The sequence below is a fragment of the Condylostylus longicornis genome, unplaced genomic scaffold (genome assembly GCF_029603195.1).
Source record: "Condylostylus longicornis isolate FDR11 unplaced genomic scaffold, ASM2960319v2 ptg000135l, whole genome shotgun sequence".
NCBI classification, from domain to species: domain Eukaryota; kingdom Metazoa; phylum Arthropoda; class Insecta; order Diptera; family Dolichopodidae; genus Condylostylus; species Condylostylus longicornis.
Window position 1 is genome coordinate 12,971,037 of NW_026578103.1, and position 21,863 is coordinate 12,992,899.

The 21,863-nt window shown below is 23.8% G+C and overlaps 1 protein-coding gene across 3 annotated transcripts in view; it reads right to left on the reverse strand.

Annotated features, from left to right (window-relative positions):
• The window catches only part of LOC129615081 (protein phosphatase 1 regulatory subunit 14B), a 125,130-nt gene that overhangs the window by 85,883 nt on the left and 17,384 nt on the right, over positions 1-21,863 (reverse strand). The window contains exon 1 of one of the 3 annotated variants that reach the window (XM_055530147.1): positions 8,483-8,604. The exons of 1 other annotated variant lie outside the window; for it this stretch is intronic. The gene's annotated coding sequence lies outside the window, so the exon portion shown is untranslated. Of the gene's footprint in view, positions 1-8,482; positions 8,605-21,863 lie in introns of those variants that run through there. One more of the 3 variants, XM_055530146.1, reaches the window with a different exon arrangement.

A 21,863-nucleotide genomic window follows, 5' to 3' on the forward strand; every position in this document is an offset into this window, starting at 1 on the left:
TTTAATGAAATATCAGATTTATCAGATTTATATCAAATTTATCATGCATTTAAATGAAAAAACCTAAACAACGTTTCATTTGAATTTAATTTAAGTTTGTTTTGTAACGTCTACAGATTTCATTCGAAGTAAAATTTAACATTCATAAGTTCAATTTTTGGATTTATTCAATATTATTTCATCACACAATCTTTTCTAATTCAATAATTTCAAAACTCATTTTAGTCTTCTCAAGTAGAAATCAAAATTTTCCAGCTGTCTTTTGTTTTATTTTCAAAATTAAATATTTTTATTTTAAAGTGATTACAAACGTAAATTCATTTATTCTGAAATTAATAATGTTCTAAAATATTTTGCCATGTTCATATATGAAAATTAGTTTATTTTATGCATGTATATATTTTCTATATGATCAAAAAGAAACTGCCTGCAATGAGCTAAAAATCTCATTAAGAAGTAAAAGACTATTTCGATGTCAAATTTCTTTTATTTAACACAGAATTTTATGGTTATTTTTTTTCTTGTTTTTTATGACAAACCGCCCGGTTCATTTTCTTTTTATATTTCGATATTTGCTCTTAGTTTTTTTAAGATTCTTTTTAGTGACTTTCGGTTTTTGATATCATAAAATTAAACTAAAAAAAAAAAGAAAAACGTTGTGACAAAAATTCACAAATAAAAATAAAGGAAAAATTATTTGAATTTATCTATTTTGGATTTAAAAATACTTAAAGATGTATAAAAGTTAGTTGGATATTTCAGAGACCCGTATTCTTATTATAAAAATAAAAATATACAACAAAAAGTAAGAGGTTTCTTATGAAATTATACCTAAAATAAATATTTTATAACAGAGGAAAGTAAAAACTAGAAAAAAATGATAATAAAAATAAACTTTAATGATTGTGCCATAACCTCATAAAAATCATTTCTTGCGTTCCTGTAAAATGTCGCCCTCTTAATATACTTGAGTGTAACATCTATGTGAACCATATCGTTAATAAAATTTTTTGGTTAGTCTTTTTGAATGTCTATATGCGGTTGTAACAATTTGCTAAATATAAAAATATGATTTTATAAGACTATTACATAAATTTTCTACTTTATTTTTGAATTCTTGCATACCTTCCTATGAATGCGGTAAAGAAAAATATTATTTGTGAAATATATGAAATATTCGTAGTTTAGAGACCGATAAGGGTTTTTAATAATAATTTTTACATTTTTGAACATAAATATCAAATGTTTTTTTGAAAAACTAAAACGACAAATAAATAAACTATACAGTTATGTTCAAAAGATATGGAGAAAAAAGTCAAATTTAAATTTAATGGCAGGTAAATTTGTAGCAGGCAAAAGTTATTGAAGCAATGTTTCTTGGTGTGCCTTGCACGTTTGATATTATCAGTGCTAAAACTCAGTTAATAACAAATCTTAGCAAAACTTTAAAAGACGTAATAATAAACTAAAATATCAAAGAATTTACAAGTGAATCTATAAATATAACGTTTGGACCTGCCCCCTCTACCTCATTTGCCCGCTTAAATATTTTAATGTATTTCCTCGCAGTTTCGTTTTCAGTTTTCTCTATTATTGTATAAAATGTCATAGACATTTGTCATAGACATTTGTCATAGACATATAGACAATCATAATACAGAAAATGAATTTTATTCGAAATTTAACAAAACTTTGCTCATATTCTTAACCGAGACTTATAAAGTGTACTTCGACATTTTCTAATATAATTATGTAGGTAGACCATATACAAATTGTTTTTTGAGACTTTCGAAAATTTTCCTGTACTAATTAAGATCTCAGTCTAAACCTTAAAAATATACTTGTAAATACACTCATTTATTTATTCCAAAAAAAAAATAAAGAAAACATTTTACCAAAATATTTGTTTTGGTTTTCATATTAATTTTAAAAAATGTTTACAAATTAATTTTTAATTTTCTTTTAATATTCAATTTTTTCTAAATATAAATTTCAAACTAATCAATTTTTAATCAATACACATTAATTTTTCTGTATAAATAATTACAAAATTTTATTTTTTGAATTTGTAAACAAATTGAAATTAAAAATTAATATAGCTATTATTTATTTTTTTTTTAAGATTTTAAGAAATTCATTCGTAATTTCCTATAAACTGAATTCATTCATTAATTTTTTAACAGAATATTTTTTTGGAAAATTTAAGAATAAAAATATTCTTCTGTATACAATTAAAATTTGGAACAATTCAATTTAGGTATATAGGGAAGAATAAACTTGTAAACCATGACTGATTTTGTGGGTAGTTCTTAAAATTAAAGTGTGTTTAAGTTTACTTATACATATTATTGTTTATATTAGTCAAAAAAAAATTTAATACTTATACAAATTTTTCATGACTAATAGTTATAGATAAAATGTTAGCACAGACAAAACATATTCAAACAAACATTTACATATATATATTGTATATAAAATGTCAAACTACTATAAATTACAGAACAATTTCTTTTTTAACCCATTTCAAATTAAGTAAAAAAATTTTTCCAATACGAAGAACTGTCTGTTAGTCTCTCTGTCTGTAATTTAGTCCTCTCATTCACAAGACTTCTTAAAGTCTTACCGTTCCAATTTACCGCTCAAATTAGGCGTTATAAATATAAAAATCTTACACGGCAAGTCGTGATTTTAAGTAGTAATCTCAAATTTTCTACATAGCTCTTAAAGATCTATTTTTATTTTCTTTGAACAAGTTGCCTTTCTACCTTCCACTAAACCCGAGGTATTTTTCGAAACATGAATTTTGTCTATTTATTTAGCACTTCATAAAAATTAAAATAAACAAGAATGTAACAGTTATTAATTATAATTTTTGATCTAAATATGTATATGCTTGAGGAATTTTTTTTTAAATTTTTTCTCTGAAATTTCTCCTAAAAATATGCAACATAGTATTGTAATAATAAAAGTGTTATGGGACTTTCGATAATTAGTAATAAAATAAAGTCGATAAATTCAAAACAAAAAACTTGGCAGAAATGCATATTCGAAAATTATAGTTTTACTTAAGTTCTAAAGAAATTTTTATTTATCATAATATTTTCAACAAAAATATTATAAATTAGAAGAAGAGCATAATAGAAAAATATTGCATATAAAAAAGTTACTAGAGTACTTTACAAATTTGCAAAAATAAAATATTTTCTTTTTAATAAAAATATTAAAAAGTTTCTGCAAATTTATAAGTACGTGTGAGAACTTTTGACTTTAATTTTCAGTGGTTGTCAGAAATATCGAAAATCGCTTTTATAATAGTTATGTTGGGTACATTAAAGTTCTAAACCTAATATACGTATGTCAAATGGCAACGTGCTATTTTACAAACCAAGATTTTGATAGATCATACCATTTTTATTTGAACATTTTTTGAAGTTTTTTGAATTATCACGCAAATAAACATATCATACATTTATTTATTATTTACTGAATTCATACATACATACATAAAGAAACATAATTTACAAAATCATATTATACTTTGTAGTCAATAAAGTAAATGATAACAAAATTTATTTTTGGAAAGTACAAAATTTTAGCTTCTAAAATAAAGATAAAAAACTAAAATTTGTAAGTAAACATACAAATGAATTATGTTTTTTCTTTTACATACTCGTATATATATACTTACAATAAACTTATAAAGTAGATAACAAATATTACATTTTGTATTTTACGGTCTATGAGCTAAAAAAAAAAATAATTAAATTTTTGTAAAAATTACTTATATTTTGTTATCAACTCTCGAACAGAATTTTTAAAGAATATTTGTAGATATGTACTCGTATGTAGTATATACGTATTTACATTAGCTCTATTATCAATTGTAATATGTATAACAAAATATGAGAAAAAGGCAATATTAATTTATCAATTTAAATTTGTTTTGTAATACAATTGAAATCAAAACCTCCATTTAAAAAATTTAAACCTATGTATTTATGATTAATGAATCACTAAAATTTTCAAATAATTTTTATTCAAAGGAATAACAAGATTGTATAAGAAATTGTATTAAGAAATTAGCTAAAAGTTCATTTAAAACTTTGTTTTTGTCATTTGGCACAAAAAGGAAACATTGTTAATCTCATTTTCCAAAGAATTTTCTTAAGAACATACATCACATATGTTTTGTTAAACACCTTAATTTATGAAACAAATAAGCTAATAAACTATGATTTATATTATACTACTGTATAGAATCAACCCTAATCTGAATGTTAATTTTGTTATTTTATTAAAAGAACTTTACAAAATTTATTTATTTTTTAAAATCAAATTTTCTTAAGAATTTAAAATACTTACTTATAAAAGAACTTTGTTTCTAACGTTCTTTAATATTACTATTATTTAAAGCATGTATTATAATTTTATCGGAAGCTGGTTAGTTTATTCTAAAGAAAATGATAAATTCAAAGAAACAACTCGCCTCCTCTTCTATATTGAGTGTTTTAAATGGAAAATAAAAGAAGATTTCTCATAATAAATTTCAGAATAAAAAGAATCAAAAAGTAGAAAATGAACACAAAAAAAAAACCAAAAAATAGTTATAATAAAAAACAGTAGACTGGTCTAACAAGTTTTTTATGTTTATATAATTATATATATATGTACATTCATACATACATATATAAATTAATATTATTTTATTCTTTTTTAAATCAATTCAAAGAGATTAGTAAATTCCTTACAGACATTTTATATATGTACATAGAAGTACGGAATGTTTATTAACTTAAATTTTAGCATATTTACAACGTTTTGAACATAATCAAATTCTATAGAACTTCTTCGTATAAATGTAGAAGATTTAAAAATGAATTAATATAAATTTAACATATAATTATTATTTTTCTACATTTTGCTTTTTAATATAACAGAAAAATTAGAATTGATATGAAAATAAACGTATAGCCAGTAAGATATATGTAAGTAAAAAGAAATGATGGAATGAAAAGTAGACATGCTTACTAGTAGTCTACTTTTCATTTCGTATTTAGGCACTTGTATACATACTTTTCAATTAAAATAATACTAAGAAATATTCGGGTAACAGGCAGGCACAAAAAATATTGCTCTTTAGTTTAATACTTTACTAAGTATATAAATGAAAAATACAAAAAGCAGTAAAATTATTAGCAAAATATTACAGAAATTACAAAAATTCTTGTTGTTGAATTACGATATTGACATTTTGTATGATATTTTCAAAATTATAAATAAATTTTACTTTCAGCAAGACACGCTTGGAATATAGGAAATTGAAGACAGTTGTATTTATTGCGTAACAATTTCAGTGTTGTCCACACAAAATTTATGCCGGTTGTCACATTCCGCCTAAATTTAGAGACGAGAAATGATGCCTTTTCAGATGGATATTCTAAAAATTTAATCTACATGCATAATATGTTTTGAAAAAAAAAATTTCCCGCAATTATAGATTTAAATTTGACTCACACGTCCAAAATGAAAATAAATCTGGCGTTTATGTAAATTTATTCGGTTCGTTTTATGACCAAATAAAATATTAAAAAATAATTCCAAAAAATTATTCAACGAATTTTTAAATCTTATAGCATCATCGCATACGAGTATCATTTCAAAGCATACATATAATATTTTTGCATGAAAAAAAAATTTCATTTTACGGTTTATATTTTTTAAATTTATTTAAATTAAAAACATTAAATTAAATTTCATTCACCTTAATGAACAAATATGACTGACTGAATTGAATATTAAATTTAACAGCAGTTTCAGTTAATAGCAAAGTTAAAATTTAAATATACATAAAAGCAAGCTAAATTGTTATACTATTTAGTATGTGTAGTATATATCACATATTATAGATTTATTGTTCAACAATTTCTCACACCAGATTTTAGCAAATTGTCAATCATTTTGCAAACATCATGGTAAAAACAAATATTAGATTTTTATTTACTTTTTAAATTTTATAATTTGATTTTATACGGGAATTTTTGAAAAAATAAACGAAAACTTTAGTACACACTAATTACATACACACATAAGGCAAAGAATGGAAAAACTACATATAATTTGTGCATATAAAGTATAATTTTTTTTTTTGTTAACTACTTGTTTAGGAAACTTTTTTTTTCAAAAATTGATTTAATTTTTATGAAGCTTTTGATATCCTCTCATGATAAGTTGATACGATATAGTATTTAGTGATTCTAAAATTTTAACTGTGATGCTACATTCACATCTAACAGTTTAATTTTAAAACACAATTATACATCACATGTACACTATGTAAGTAGGAAACTATATTATTGAAAATCTATTATGACATACATTTGAATGAGTACAAATAGCTATGCTATATAGCATTAATACGCAAAATGATGATATAAAAGCATTTTTGTATGTTATCAAAATTTCGAGTTTACAATCACCTCTGTTCCAGTATATGTCAAATTTTAGCAAATTTACCTGTCAAGACGACACAAGAATGACTTGACTTCAACACTTGTTTTTCAATTAAAATAAACTATTGAGTCGATGTAAATTTAAGTATACATATTCCAATTTTGTTTTTGCATTTTAAAAGAATTGTGCAATAATGGATATATTTTTTAGTTGCTAGTGACACGCAGGCTAAGAAAAATTGGCATAAAAAATCAATAAAACATAAAAAATTAATTTATTTTTAGCTCATTCTATTTTTGTTTTAATCTCTTAATTTGGTACATTTTAAGTATATGAACATGAAATATTAACAACTTTACAAATTCTATTCATTTATAAAGGTGGTTTCTTAATTACACAATGCACATTACATATACATATACACAATACCAATCTGTGTACATATTATACACTTTTGAAAATGCGGATAAATTATGCATGAATATTGTATTCATTATTTTTATGTATTCATATTAATATGTCAAGTGCAAATTCTAATTATTTTCATATATACATAGATGGCAGTGTTATAATTAAAACTGTTTGTTATTTCCTATATAGCGATAGCTATGAGTGTTTTTTTTTTAATTTTCATTTCTCTCAAAACAAATACAAAATTGTAATCCAATATATTATTATTTTCCTTAAAATAAACGTCCATAAAACTATTTATATTTTTGGAAAATTCAAAATAGAATTTTTTCATTTGGTATTTTATTTTTTAAAAATAGTTTCGTAATACAAAGAATTGTTGTAAAGAGTATAGAGAAAAAAGTAAAATTAAATAAAAGAAATACTTAATATGAATCGCGCTAGCAAAAATACTATAAATAACATTGTTAAATTGTTAGTGAATTAAAAAATATTAATAATTTTGGGATTATTTTGACACATAATAGAAAAGTCGTAATATTGCCATAATTACTCTTCTATATAACAACACGAATAGTACCTCCGGCATACGATACTTTCTTCATAACATTATTAAGAGATTATTCAACATTCTCTTAAATTTCTAATCAGTTCATTTTTTTTATATTGAAATATTGGCAATATTAAAACAGTTTGTATTTTTATTTTAAATCTGAAAATTTCATTTAAATATAAATGATATTTGGTGATAATAAAGCCAAATTCAATAAAATGTATACCTTGGAACGTAAAAAATTAAATATCTATATGTATGTATGTAAGTACGATTATGTCTACTTCTAGCGTACACACAATCTACTTATTTGTCTCCGAAATTTTCTTTCATCAATTTATTTTTTTACAGATCAAACTATATTTACATATAGTATAAATTTGTATATATGTGTGACTAAACATCAAATGAGTTAAAGAATCTATACTAAAATTTTAAGCAATTTAGCATTAACTCACGACAATATGGACTGGCTGTGATAATGGCTATATGGTTATCGACATATTTTTTCGTTTTACTAAATCTTTGACATCTCAAATTTCATATTACATAAAAATACTAATATATTCATATAAATATATACATATTTCATCACATTTGACATAGTATAAGTGTGTATTCAATTAATTTAAGTGATGGAATTAATCCAATTTTAATGTAATCAAAAAAAAAAGTTTGTACCTTTTAATTACATTCATAATGTATGTATTTAAATCTTAAAGCAAATTTTTACATGTCTGATTACATTACAAGAATAGGTAATTATATCATATGATGGGATCCTACGACGAAACCATATTAACTCAAAAGCAATTGATTTCAAGAAAAATTTCAGCGTGAAACAAAATTGCAATTTTTATGTCATTGGAACAAAATTGTAATCAATTTCTTTAATTTAATGAGTAAATTTTTAAAACCTTCTTCAACTTATTTTATATAGTAAATTAATGCAGTTTTTATAATATAGTCTTGAAATCTGAGAATTAGTATTTTTTTGATTTAATACAGTTTTGTCACAAAATTATTTGACATACTTATATCTAAATGAAAATTTAACATCAAATTTACCTTATAATTGTTATACTGCTTTTGTTTTTATCTTTGACTTGTTAAAATGTATATATATATATATATATATATATATGTAATTAACGATGTTTCATTTAAAGTATAATTAATCTTCTTAAAAGCAAAAACATTAATTGAAAAAACGTACATACATATATGATAATCCTTAAATATTCCACTTTTTGAGGTTTAACATTTATATAAACTTATTTAGTATTTAGTAAGGAAAATTTTAAATGTATAAACACATATACACATATAATTTATATAAATATGTATAGTAAAATAAAATTTTTACTTGTGTATACAAAAATGAAATTCTAACAAAAATTTTAGATTTTCTTTAAGTTAAATTTTTTATTTTAAATATCAAAAACGAAAATCAGAAAACAAAAGCGACAAGAAAATCTTTAACTATGAATAAATTTTCATTCTTTATTTTCACTGTTATATTTTTTGTTGTTGTTGTTGTTGTATTTGTATTATTTTTTTTTATTCTGTAAAAAACAAATTTGGGAAAATAAAATTTTCACTTTTCACACGTTTAACGGTATTTTGTTAAAAATATGAATAATCACAATATAAACTAACAATAATAATAAAAACAAAATGAAAAAAAAAGTACCGTAAAATGATGAGTTGACGTTTTGTTTTGAATTTAGTCAAAAAGAAAAAAATATGAGAGAAATAGGAGAACGTAAGAAAATAATTTGTAATTTTTGTTTTTGTTGTTTTACTTTGTTTTTTTTTTTGCTATTATTTTCTTTTACTTATTTTTGTTTTTTGACATTTAATATCCCTTTAAATTATCATTAAAATATGCACACATAGTCAGCGTTCCCACTTGGATACAATTGTATCCATTTGGATACATTTTTGCTTTAAATTTGTGCTTGGATACAAAGATACTCAAATCTGCTAAAATGGCGAAATTGGCTACATTTTAAAATTTTGCTGAAATATGGACACATTTTTTTTCAAACACTAAATAAATATTACAAAACAGTTAAAATGCTGCTAATATTAAATGGTGAAGTTGCTTTATCTTCCATAAATGTTATTTGCTGGCTCTTCCAGAACGTACAAGAAATATTTTAGTGTAAGCTAGGTGTAATAGAAAATGCATTGGATGTACATGTTTTTTAAAATTTGTCCGTTTTCATGGTGAATCATCCTTACCGCATAGTTTAACAACTGAAGAACTTATACATATGTATTTTCTGACTTTATTTAAAATGTAGTGGAACTTGCATGTGATTTCTTAAAGAATTTACTATAAGTAACAAAACTCATATTGTGGAATACAGCAAATTATTAATTATGGGTTAATTTGTACAAAATACGACGACTTATTATAATAATGCTATTTTAAGAGGTTGGATACATTTTGGATACACTTTTTTCTCGAAATTGGATACATTTTGTTTTTACCGAGTGGGAACACTGCACATAGTTTTGTTTTTTTTTAAGATTTAATTGTATGTACCTTACACCGTTTGAAGTATGGAAATTTAGTCCTGAGAAGAAAACTAGTATGTAGGCAAGAAAAAATAACACACTAAATTAAAAGATTGTTTTCCTTGATATTTAAACTTTAGAGCAATTTAATTTTTAAACGAAATTCTTAAAACTTGTAATTGTAATCTTTATATATTCGTTAATATATACATGAATAAGAATTGAACATTAAACTGCGTATGTACTTCTAATATTATCAAATAGAGAGACAGAGAGAAAAACAATAAAGTTAAAAATAAAATAAGATTAAGTAAAACGGAAAAGGATGAAAAAAAAAACGCGTGGGTAAAAATTTCGAGACAAAAATTTTTTTCTTAATTTTTTTTTTTTATGTTAGAGAAATATTAAAATATTTTAATAATAAGTAAGTGAGAAAATTTAATTGCAAACGTCACCGTATAGATGACGCCTTTTTTTTCTTAATTCTTTTTTTCTATTCATATTGTTGTATTATTTTATTTATAAACAAATATACGCATACACACTTTTATAAAAGAATAAAACAACATTAAAAATATGCTATGAAAAATTGCCCTTTCAATCTTTAGAATATTTAAGCTATTCAAGTTTTTAAAAATTTTCCAAAATAGAAAATAAGAATTGGCATCAAATGCTAAAACTTGAGTACCTACGTATGTATACATATGCACAATGAAATTGAATTTTAAATATCTCATTGTTAAAATAAAATTCTATGTTTAAATGTAAATTTAAAATTCTCGTTTCGACCTCTATTTTATGTACCTATAAATTTATAATTAACAAGTAAACATTATTAACAAACAACAATATATTTATCTATATGAATTTTGAATCTATGACAATTATAATTAATATTTAACATAAAATTTAATTTAGTCGAAATTTTTGATGATAAAGTGTCTAATTTAAATTGTGATTTAAAAAATAAATAAAGCAAGGAAACATGAGCTTTTTAAATTAAAATAATTTCATATAAGAATTATGTTACTGAAATGTGCTATTTTAAACAAGTATATTAGAGAATATAAATATTGGACCCATATGAGCATGTTTTGTCGAATGAACATGTTTTAAAGTACTAAGAAAGCTACTTAAATTCAGTAAAAACCTTTCACAAAAATTTTTTATTATGGCATATTTTACGCTGCCCTTAATCCAAATTAAACTACAAGGTATGCAAGATAAGTTCTTTTTTAATTTAAAATAAATTTTGATATTAAATGTAAATAAGAAAAAAAAATATTTATTTTTTTTTTAAATTATTTTCTTATTTCTCTCTTCTCTTCGAAAATTATTATTTTACTTAATTAAAGCTTAAAAATCGCTAAAGATTTACGGTACTTAAGTGTACATTTAGAATAAATTGAAAAACAATGAAAAATAAGTTTACTTAATTAGAGATAATTAAAAAATGAATTTAAAATTAAAAAAAAAAAACAAAAAATTTAAAAGAAAAATTTCCACTTTTAAAATATTTACTTTTCTTTAAGTACTCTACTCTTTTGTTTTTTTAAATTCGCTAATAAGAAAATTACATTACAATTTATTAATGCAAAAAAAAATATTTCTTGAAATTCATTAATTATTCACACTGGATTAAGATAAATTTTTATATTTTTTTCCAAAAATAACACTTTGTTTAATTTTTTATATTTTTTGTGTTATACAAAATTTTTAATTTACAATAGATAACTATAAAATAACCAATTATTATGATATAATAATAACGGCACCAACACAAAAACGGTATGCTTGAGCATAAAATAATTATATTTTTTTTTTTTTAAACTACAGAGCACGTACATCCAATCTAACGAAGTGGCAGTTCTAGACTGGTTTCCTTTATATTTTTCTTATTTTAGTTTATGTTTCTTTTGATGTTAATATTTTACATTTTTGTCTTGCCTGACTTGCGACTTCAGTTCAGTTCAGTGTTATTCCACTTTAAGTTTCATCATCAAAATTTATTTTTGTCTTTTTTTTTGTTTTTCGCTTTTCCATATTCCAAATTCCAAAATAAAAATTGAGAGAGAAAGACAAAGAGATTATTGAACTTTTACAGAGAATTCATTTTGTAGTATAGAAAATTTTTTCATATGAATATTTTAATGAAAAAGAATGAGAAGAAAGAGAGTGAATAAGAATTTTTCTCACACTGGAAAAATTTTAATATTTTTTTTTATTCTTTTGTGTTTATTTTTTTTTGTTTTCATCATGCTTTTTGCTTTTCCAATTTAATTCATACAATAGTTTTTAAAGAGAAAAAGATTTCAATATTTATAGAAATTTCTAGCTTGCGCGGTGGGGTGGAATATAAACAAGGTATTATTCTATATTTTGTACCCCGAAAACAATATTAAAATATTTTTAGAAAAATATTTTGTATAACATAAATTTTATTTTAAAAGATACTGTATATCATTTTAGTCAAATTAAATTATGATGTTTTGAATAAACTAGTTTCAATTTTCAGATTAAGGTTTGAAAAAGAAGTTGTATGACTCTTAACACTTTTTTCCAAATATAAGAACTAAGTAAAGAACAGTGGTTAACTTTTGACAAGCCGTTAATTAAACAATTGTAACTTAAAAAGCAGTAATTGTATTTGCTTTAATTCTAAATACTGGAAATAAATAACTAGTTATTTTGCATTTTAATTTTATATATCAAATGTTAAAAACTATAAAAATTTGAAGTTTTATATTACTATGGGCTTTTACTCAATAACAGTTGCGATTATCCTATATATTGTTTATTGAGCAATAGCATACTTTTAGGCGAACATTTTCATTTCAAGCACTTTTCTAAAAAATTTTTGAAAAAAAGTGCTTATGTGTTTCTCTGTGTCCACCCACCCGTCCGTCTGTCCTTCCGTCCGTCCGTGAACATGTTTAGAAAACTTTGCCCAAATTACTGCCTTTCGAAATTTGTATAATTTAAATTTTCGGCAAGTTATATTTCTGAAACTGCAAGCTTTTACAAAGTTATATAAATGCAGAAATCTGACGGTATATACGTTGCCATTAAAAAATATAATTATTTTTCTTAACTCACGTAATTAACCCTTAAATTCGAACATTATGATATCGCCACTTTTCTAAATATTTTTGTTTTATTTCAAATATTGCATACATAGCTAATCCTAATTTATTAATTCATAATTTTAGTATATGAATGAAAGTAATATTAATAAAAACAAACTACTACTGTTTTTCAAAGCAAGGAAGGAAAAAGTTCTACATTACAAACCATTGGGTTGACCTAACTTTGTTTTGATTTAGTTGCTTCATTAAAATTATGATATTTCACAAGGTAAATAAGTTTAAAAAAATTTTTAAAAAGTAATACGAGTAATCAATTTAAAGCGCTTATTGGTAATAAATATTCAAGTTATAAGTTCATCTTTAAATTTCTTATATTTTGTAATCATTATAGTGTGACATATATTGGGTTTAAATACTATTTCCATCACCTTTTAAATTACTTAATTTTCTTGTATTTTTTTAATCGTATTAATTTCTTTTCGTGAAATTGTATTTAACCCTAACTAGTTACTAAAGAAATAATCACAATATACTACAATTAATTTAATTCATATCGTCATTCGTTCTTAACACCACTCTAGATCAAATAATATGCTACATTTTTTTATAATACCTATATGGTAATAATATTTAAATGATTTGTCATGTGAACAAAAAATAAAATAATTTAAAATACTTTAATTTATAACAATAAGACGAATTATTTTATAATTATTATTTTGTAAATACCCTAGCATCACAGTTCCTTGATATTTGATTTTATGCTTACATATTTATTTTGTGTCATAATATAATATATAATTATTGAAAAAAAATAACTTCTCTTTCTTATAACTATATATTCGAACCAGATTAACCAGGAAATAAAACATTGATGTATAATAAAATAGAATTATGAGAATTTTCGTAGACGTTTGTAATATTCAATATGCATTGTATTGCATTTATATATACTAGAACGTAATGCAGAAATTCTCTTCCATTAAGTTCATTAATGTCATACAATATTTTATTATTATTCTCTTCATCTCTCACAAAAATTTTATTCTCACCAATTTTCCATTCCATTCCTGATTCTTATATATATGTACATATATTTACATAATATCTAGCCGTATAACACTTAATATGCATTATTTATAATTTATAATTACTACAATTCACAAGATACTGCAATTTATAACACTCTTTTTCTCTTTAATATATTTTTAAAATCTCAAAACATGAAATTTATGTATATATATGTAGATTATATTTATTCCATTAAAATCGATTATACTTAAGGTAAATAAAATACATTGTATTGCATATATGACATCATTATTATATTGTGTATGTATTCATATTATGTATTCAAGAATGAAGTTAATGAAAAAATTGAGAGAAAATTATGCAAAAATGACCCTAGTTTTTACGTGAACTTTTATACATACTTTTCTGAATATGCATATTATGTACACAATATAACATAATGGTATAGGAATTAAAATAAAAAATAAGGAATTAATATAATAAATCTAAAAAATCCTCTATAATTAAAAAATGCTTTAATTCTAAATAATTCTCAATTATGAATTATTTCAATTACATACGTATATAAAGCAACATACTGTTCTTCGCACACAACTTGTTCACAATTCATATAATAGCCATGTTTAAATGGTGCGTTTCATGATAAAATTATATAATATAACAGTCTGCACGTATGTATATAAATTAAATGCTACCAACATGCAAACACATGTATTTATATTTTATTTTTATTACTTCTTAAATAATTTTATAACTGGCTAGACAGGATTGATTATTACAGTTTCGGGGTAGAGATACACTGTGCGCGTGTGTATGCAAAAAACTTGTAGATCAAATTATGTAATAAAATTTTTTTGATATTTTTTAAATTTCATATTTTTTGTTCTTAGTATTTTAAATAAATTTTATATTTGTATATTCCTAAAAAATATTCTTACACGAATATACGAGCTGTATATTTGTAATTTATATATTTTTTTTAATATATCGTATATTTTTTTATATACATACACGCACTTGCTTTCATTAACAAAACCTATAGGGTATTTTTAAAGTTAATATTTTCTCTATATTAAAATTAATGTAATCATAGTTTATTAAATAATATGTAATTCACGCACTATGAGTCCAAGCCTGTTTACACTAAAATTTACTTAACGTTCATATATCATAATCAAACAATCAATGTCACTCAAACAACTGATGTCAAAAAGTAAAAGAGAAGACTGTAGAAAGACTTTTCATAAATGGCCTCCGATTTTACTCCACATAGTGTGCATTTCCTCTGAATTTTAATTATACATATTCATGATTTATTGAATATTTCGATATTGAATAATTATCATAGAATTCATTATTGCTTGTTCGGTGCACATAATTGATTGTCTCTATACAAAATTTCTAGTGAAATTTATTGAAATTAAAGAATAAAATGAGTGTAATTGAAAGTATTTGCCTAAAAATATGCAATTTTTGATTGAAAGCAGAATAATATTTACATATTCGGCCATTTAATTGCACTGTAATAAAATTGTTAAAATTGTATACAATACGAGTATCATTTTAATTAAAATTTACAAGTTAAACTTTTTATTCTCCCCAAATTTTAACAACTGGACAAGGATTATTTTTTTCCCCAAATTTAATCGAATAAATAAATTTATTGAATTATCTTGTATAGATCCTTTATAAATCCCACCATATAATGATCAACAAAATTTCCAATTTATTTAAATTTACTTGTTAGCAATAGCCATTTTCTTCTTAAAAATTTTAATTTTTCAATCTTTTTGACATTACATAAACATTATTTGCGAATGACCTCGTGTCAAATTTAATTAATGAAATCATCTTAAATGCGATAACACTAATAATGATGACATTACAATATTTTCTTAATAATGTTACAAGTTCAATAAAACTTTGCAACAAAAGAAAAAAATTTATTATAATTTTGATAATCTCCCAAAAAAAAAAAACACACACACAAAAAATAAAATTTGCAATAAATAAAAAATAAAATTATAAAATTACGATGCTACATAATACACACACACATATTCAAGAAATATTTATATACGTTCAACAACAACCGTTACATAAATAATTCCCGATTATATGCAATTAAAGTTTAAAAGCACATGTAAAACACTCGAAAAGAAACACAAAAAGCACTTAAAATTCTTAAAGAGTGAAAAAAAGAAATCTTTTACTTGGTTCTTAAAAGTTCACTAGCTCATTTATATTATATTGCATTGCGTGTAAATTTCACAGTAAAAATAAGAAAATATTTGAAAACAAAAAAAAGTATAAAAACTAATAAAAATAACAAGAGTAAAAAACAAGGAAAAAGACTTTTTATATTTAATTTATAAAAAAGCCCAAGAAACGTTCAGTTGAAATTTTTATTTCCGTTTATATAAGCACTCTAAACATATCAACTCTCTGAACAAACAATATGGCAATGCGAATGAAAAAAAAAAATAAAATAAAACGCATAACATAAAAAATTGGTAATAAAGAAAAGTGCTGCCTAATCATATAGTTAAAACGGTTGAGCAAAGCGACTCAGCAAAATAGATTTTGATATAGAATGGTGTAAGAGTGAAACAATTTCAAGGTTATCCACAGTTTTACCATTACTAAAAGTTGTTTTTCTTGTCGTATAGATTATAAACCCTTATAGAAAAATATGTTTGTGTTTAATACTAAAAATTGAGTTGAGTTTAGAAGCAATCGCAGAAGTGTATTAAATCAAAATTAATTTATTTTAATTATAAAATTCGATAAATTGATAATTTATGTTTATTGAAAAACGGAAAAGTTATTCAGTTTTTCTAAAATCCCTTAAATTAGTAACTGTTGATCAGATATTGAACTGCACCATTATTTGTTCATGGCATTGTTTGTCGATAGATTAATTTTTTCTATCACTTTGTTTATACTCTATAACTCACAGAGTAGGAGGAATTTTCAAAATCTTGAAAACTCTGTTAAAGGGAAACGTTCCTTTTGGCAAACAATTTATTTTACCTGAACATTTATTATTTTATGACAAGTTTGCAATATTTCTTGTCATTTTCTGAAATAACTCTAGAAATCTTAAAGAAAAATGCGAAATATTCGATTATTCACGCCTTTATCCTTTAAATTTGGTTCTTTTAGCCAATATTTTAAATATCTCATCGAATTTCAAATATTTTTCCACTCTTCGTATATAAATTCGATATTTTCATTTAAAAATTAACTATTTTTCACATTAAATTGTTCACAATTTGTCGAAACTAGTTATTTTTAAATTAATTTAATCAAAATTGAGTAATTTTATTAAACCACTTTTTCTCAGCATGTAAATATTGGTACAGCGATCGAAAGGTTAAAATGTTCTTAATCTAAAATCTTAATCTTCTTTTCGACGTTATTAGAACACACGACCAAATTTTAGTAAGTTTTAATTAAGCAAAACTGAAATGTAAGTGTTTGACATAAATTCTTGACTCTTCATATTTATTCAACTATAAAAACTTTGAGGCTGAAAATTTACTTTAATTTTTCTTTCTAATTCAAAAAATGCATTGGGTGAACATAATTTTTTTAGTACTAAGCACACATTTTGGTAGATGAAGTACTAATTTTTTTTTTAATTTAAAACGTGGCAAAAACATAAGAACAACAAAAATAAAAATAATTTAGTAGTCATAGTGTACCTTTTCTTTATTTTTAAACATTTTAAACATTTCCGTAAACTCATATTGTAATTTTAGACTATATAGGTTTTATTTTGATATGGTTTTGTTCATGTTTATATAAAGATAGTGTATATAAATAAATTTACCTTTTTTTTTAACATTGTGAGTGAATTACTTGGGCCATAAAAAAAGCACATCATGTGACTTGAAATTTCGATTGTACTCGTAATGGTTCACTTGTTTAAAAGAAGAAAAATAATTTTAGATTCACAATTTTGCGTTTTTTGTTTTCATTTGAATTTTTAATAAATAAAATGTATATGTGTACAGAAATGTGTTAATATTTGTGTTGTACGGCGACACTACTGGGTATATTAGCAACATTTTATAGGGCAAACATAAATTGCTTGACTTTTTAGCTTGCTTGACTTTTCCCTTTTACTGAGTTTACAAAATTGCTGACATCATTTGAAAATTATTGTATCATTTTGATCAAAATCACCATTTCAAGAAGAAAATATCTTTCAAATATTAGAGTCTGTCATCTAAAAATGTTATGCCCCCTTTCTGACAACTAGGATATTACAAAACTTAAAAATTGAAAAACCAGTTGAAAGATATCAATATCTTACATACATGTGCGATTATACGGCTGTGCACTTGCATGTTAAATTGCAAAATTATTATAAAAGAAATTGCAAATTCAAAATACACTAAAATTTTTAGCTCTTTTCAAAAACAAAAATTTGAAAAAAAAACAAACAGTTTCACTCTATCCATCCGTCCGTCCGTCTGCCTGTTTACAAAACTTCTACACCCTTTAAGATTGAAAGCTGAAATTTTATAGATAAATAGATCTTTAATAAAAATTTATTTCTGATTTTATTGTACCGAAACCCCAAACACATTTTTAATTCCATAAACACAGAGAGGTGGCCACATACTTAATCTACAGTAACCCCTAGATATTTTATTAGAAGAAAATTTTTTCCACCTCCATCGCCTTCCAAGTTATCGCCTCGCACAATTCGAAAAATATCAATTTAGGGTGACTTATATTTCCGGAGGTACAAATCTTTCCAAATTCCTATAACAGTGAAAATGTAACAGTAAATGTCATCCCATCAAAAAGTATAATTACTTATCACATACTCAACCGTCGAGATCGACCATTTTGTTAACGCTTTTTTTTCCATTTTTTTCATTCTAAATGTATGGAATAAATCAAAATATTTGAACATATTGCGATTGAAATCAATTTTTTCACTTCTGCTTTACTTCTGAAAAGTGCTTCTCAGTAAACCATTGGTTTGTTCCAACTTTGTTTTTTTAAAAATACCTCTTTTATGCCAGACTCTACCAAACACATAAATTTACATGCAAGCATACTCCAAACTATGCAAAATAAAAGATTTTCTTTGTATTCAATTTTAGCTACGTTTCTACAAACTTCTCATATACCAAATGATATACATGTATAACAATTTTTATTTCTAAACATCTATATATATATATATACAAACGTAGTTGCAAAATAAATAAACGTTCATGTGAATTCAAACTTATTATGGGTAATGGTTAGGCTTTTATGACTTTTCATGACTGAATTTTTCATGGAATAAAAATAAAAAAGTTTTCTTTCTATTCTTTTATATTATTTGTTGTTGTTGTTGCTGTTGTTATTGCCTCTCTTTTATTACTGAGTTTCCCATTCATAATATTTTGTACACAACAAACATCTACTTACTGATTGCAACAGTATACACAGGCTAACAGAACAGTACAGCTTCAAAAATAATTTGTAGTGACTCATATTCTTTTTTGTTTTCCAAGCTAGCTAGACAGTTAAACTTAATTTAGAAAAAAAAGAAAACCAACAACAAAAATAAATTTTTTTTTTTTAATTTTTATGTTATTTTTCTCTTATATTAAAAATAAAGATGTTTTTTTTCAGTGAAGTTTTTTCTTGGTTTTTGTTTTCGTGAAATTTTTAGACAATGTGACAACCGCAATGTAAAATTTATACTTAATTCAAGATCAGTGCAAACTTTTTTGTACAATCGAAAATTTGAAAAATATTGAAAAATATTATTGCGTTCCCAACATGAGATTCATATTACAATCTAAAATCATTGTATTAGTATACACCTAATTTCATTTCTGATTAGACGCTGATAAAATTAATTTTACGACCACCTTACTCGGATATCTTACCCTATTCCATACTTTAACAGCCTTACACATTATTCCACACACTCTTTTAACGTTAACTTAAAATAGAGAGAGGGAGTGAGAAATAAAAAACTTAAAAGCAAAAAGAGTGTGAAGTTAAACGTAAACCTTTTAACACGTTGAACAGTATAAACATTAAATATTTACTTAAATCTATATAGGAGGTGCATAAATATTAATTTCAAAGGGATTTAATTTATTAGATTGTTATATTATAAAAAAAACCGAAATCCTAAAATATTAGCCTATCGGGAAATTCACGCTCTTTTAGTTATTTATTTTCTACATTTTGTTTTTGTTTTGAATGGGAATAAAAAATGTTAAACAAAGGAATTGCAAATGTATAGGTAAAGTACCGGAGCATAAAATTACTTGACATTTTGACTATATACATAACCTATACAATGAATTTATATGGTATGAAAATATTAAAAATTAAATAAAAAAAAATCTAAAAAGATTTGATCCTTTTTAGCACTTTTCCAAAAAATTTTTTGAAAAAAGTGCTTATTAGTTTCACTCTGTCCGTCCGTCCGTCCGTCCGTCCGTCCGTCCGTCCGTCCGTCCGTCCGTCCGTCCGTCCGTCCGTCCGTCCGTCCGTCCGTGGACACTTTTTTTGTTTACAAAACTTCTACACCTTTTAAGATAGAAAGCTGAAATTTCATATGTACATAGATCTTCACTAGAAACTTATTTCCGTAGAACAAAATTTTTACCTATCTCCCCCCCTCTAGAAGTTATACCCCTCCAAAACCCTAAAAATGGCCTTTTTTAAATATTTGTTGCAATGAAACCATAAGCATTTTTGAAATTTTGCAAACGCAGAAAGGCAGTGGCTTGCTTCCCCTAGCGCGGTATACTATAGTTAAACTTTAGAAGAACAAAATGGCCGTTCAAATTTACCGTTATCTAAAGTCCTTTTTTTCCAAATTTTTGATGTCATTTTTCTTCTAGACCCCAGCCTGTAGAAGCTTGAAATTTTAGGAGCTTTTAGACATTAACAAATAGTTTATTTCGTTAGAAGAAAATTTTTTTCCATCTCCACCCCCTCTCAAGTTATCACCTCTTGAAATTCGTAAAATTTGAATTTTTGACACCTTATATTTCCGAAACCGCAAGCTTTTCCAAATTTTTATAAACGCAAAAAGCTAACGGTAAATTCCATGAAATTAAAAAATATAATTATTTTTCTTAACTCGCACAATTAACCCTTAAAATCGAGCATTATGTTAACTCCTTTTTATATTAATTTTTGCTTTATTTCAAACACTGCATATATGCGTCATCCTAAATATATGCAATTCTAGAAATAGTTTTGTATATGAATGAAAATAATTTTAATAGTTTGATAGGTATACATAGACTGCATTTAAAAGCAGAATTTTCACTTGTTGAAGGGAAAAGTGCTACAATGCAAACCATTGGTTTGACCCAACTTTATTCTTTTGTATCGTTTATATACTAGACTATATAAATTGTCCATTAATCCAATTTACGATATAATATGAGCAATGAAATGAATACTCCTGTAGGTACTACAATAACGTTTTGATAAAGAACTCTTTCTTTATATGACATTCAAATGGAATTGAATAAAATGTACTTATATGTACGGGTATATTGAACTGCACGTAACTGATTTAAACACATCCTATAATATTATGTAGAATAGCTTTTTGCATTGTGAATAATAATTTCCTTTTCCTTTTATCTTAAGAGGATATTGTGAATTTGTAAATGCGTTTTTGAATTAAAATATACGTAATTTTTAAGGAAAGGTGCTCTTTTTTCACATTTTTATTCCTTGGAAAGATATATGAAAGTTTTGTGACATTACATTATAGGAGTCACGCCTCAGTTTCATATATCATTGAGGTTAAATAG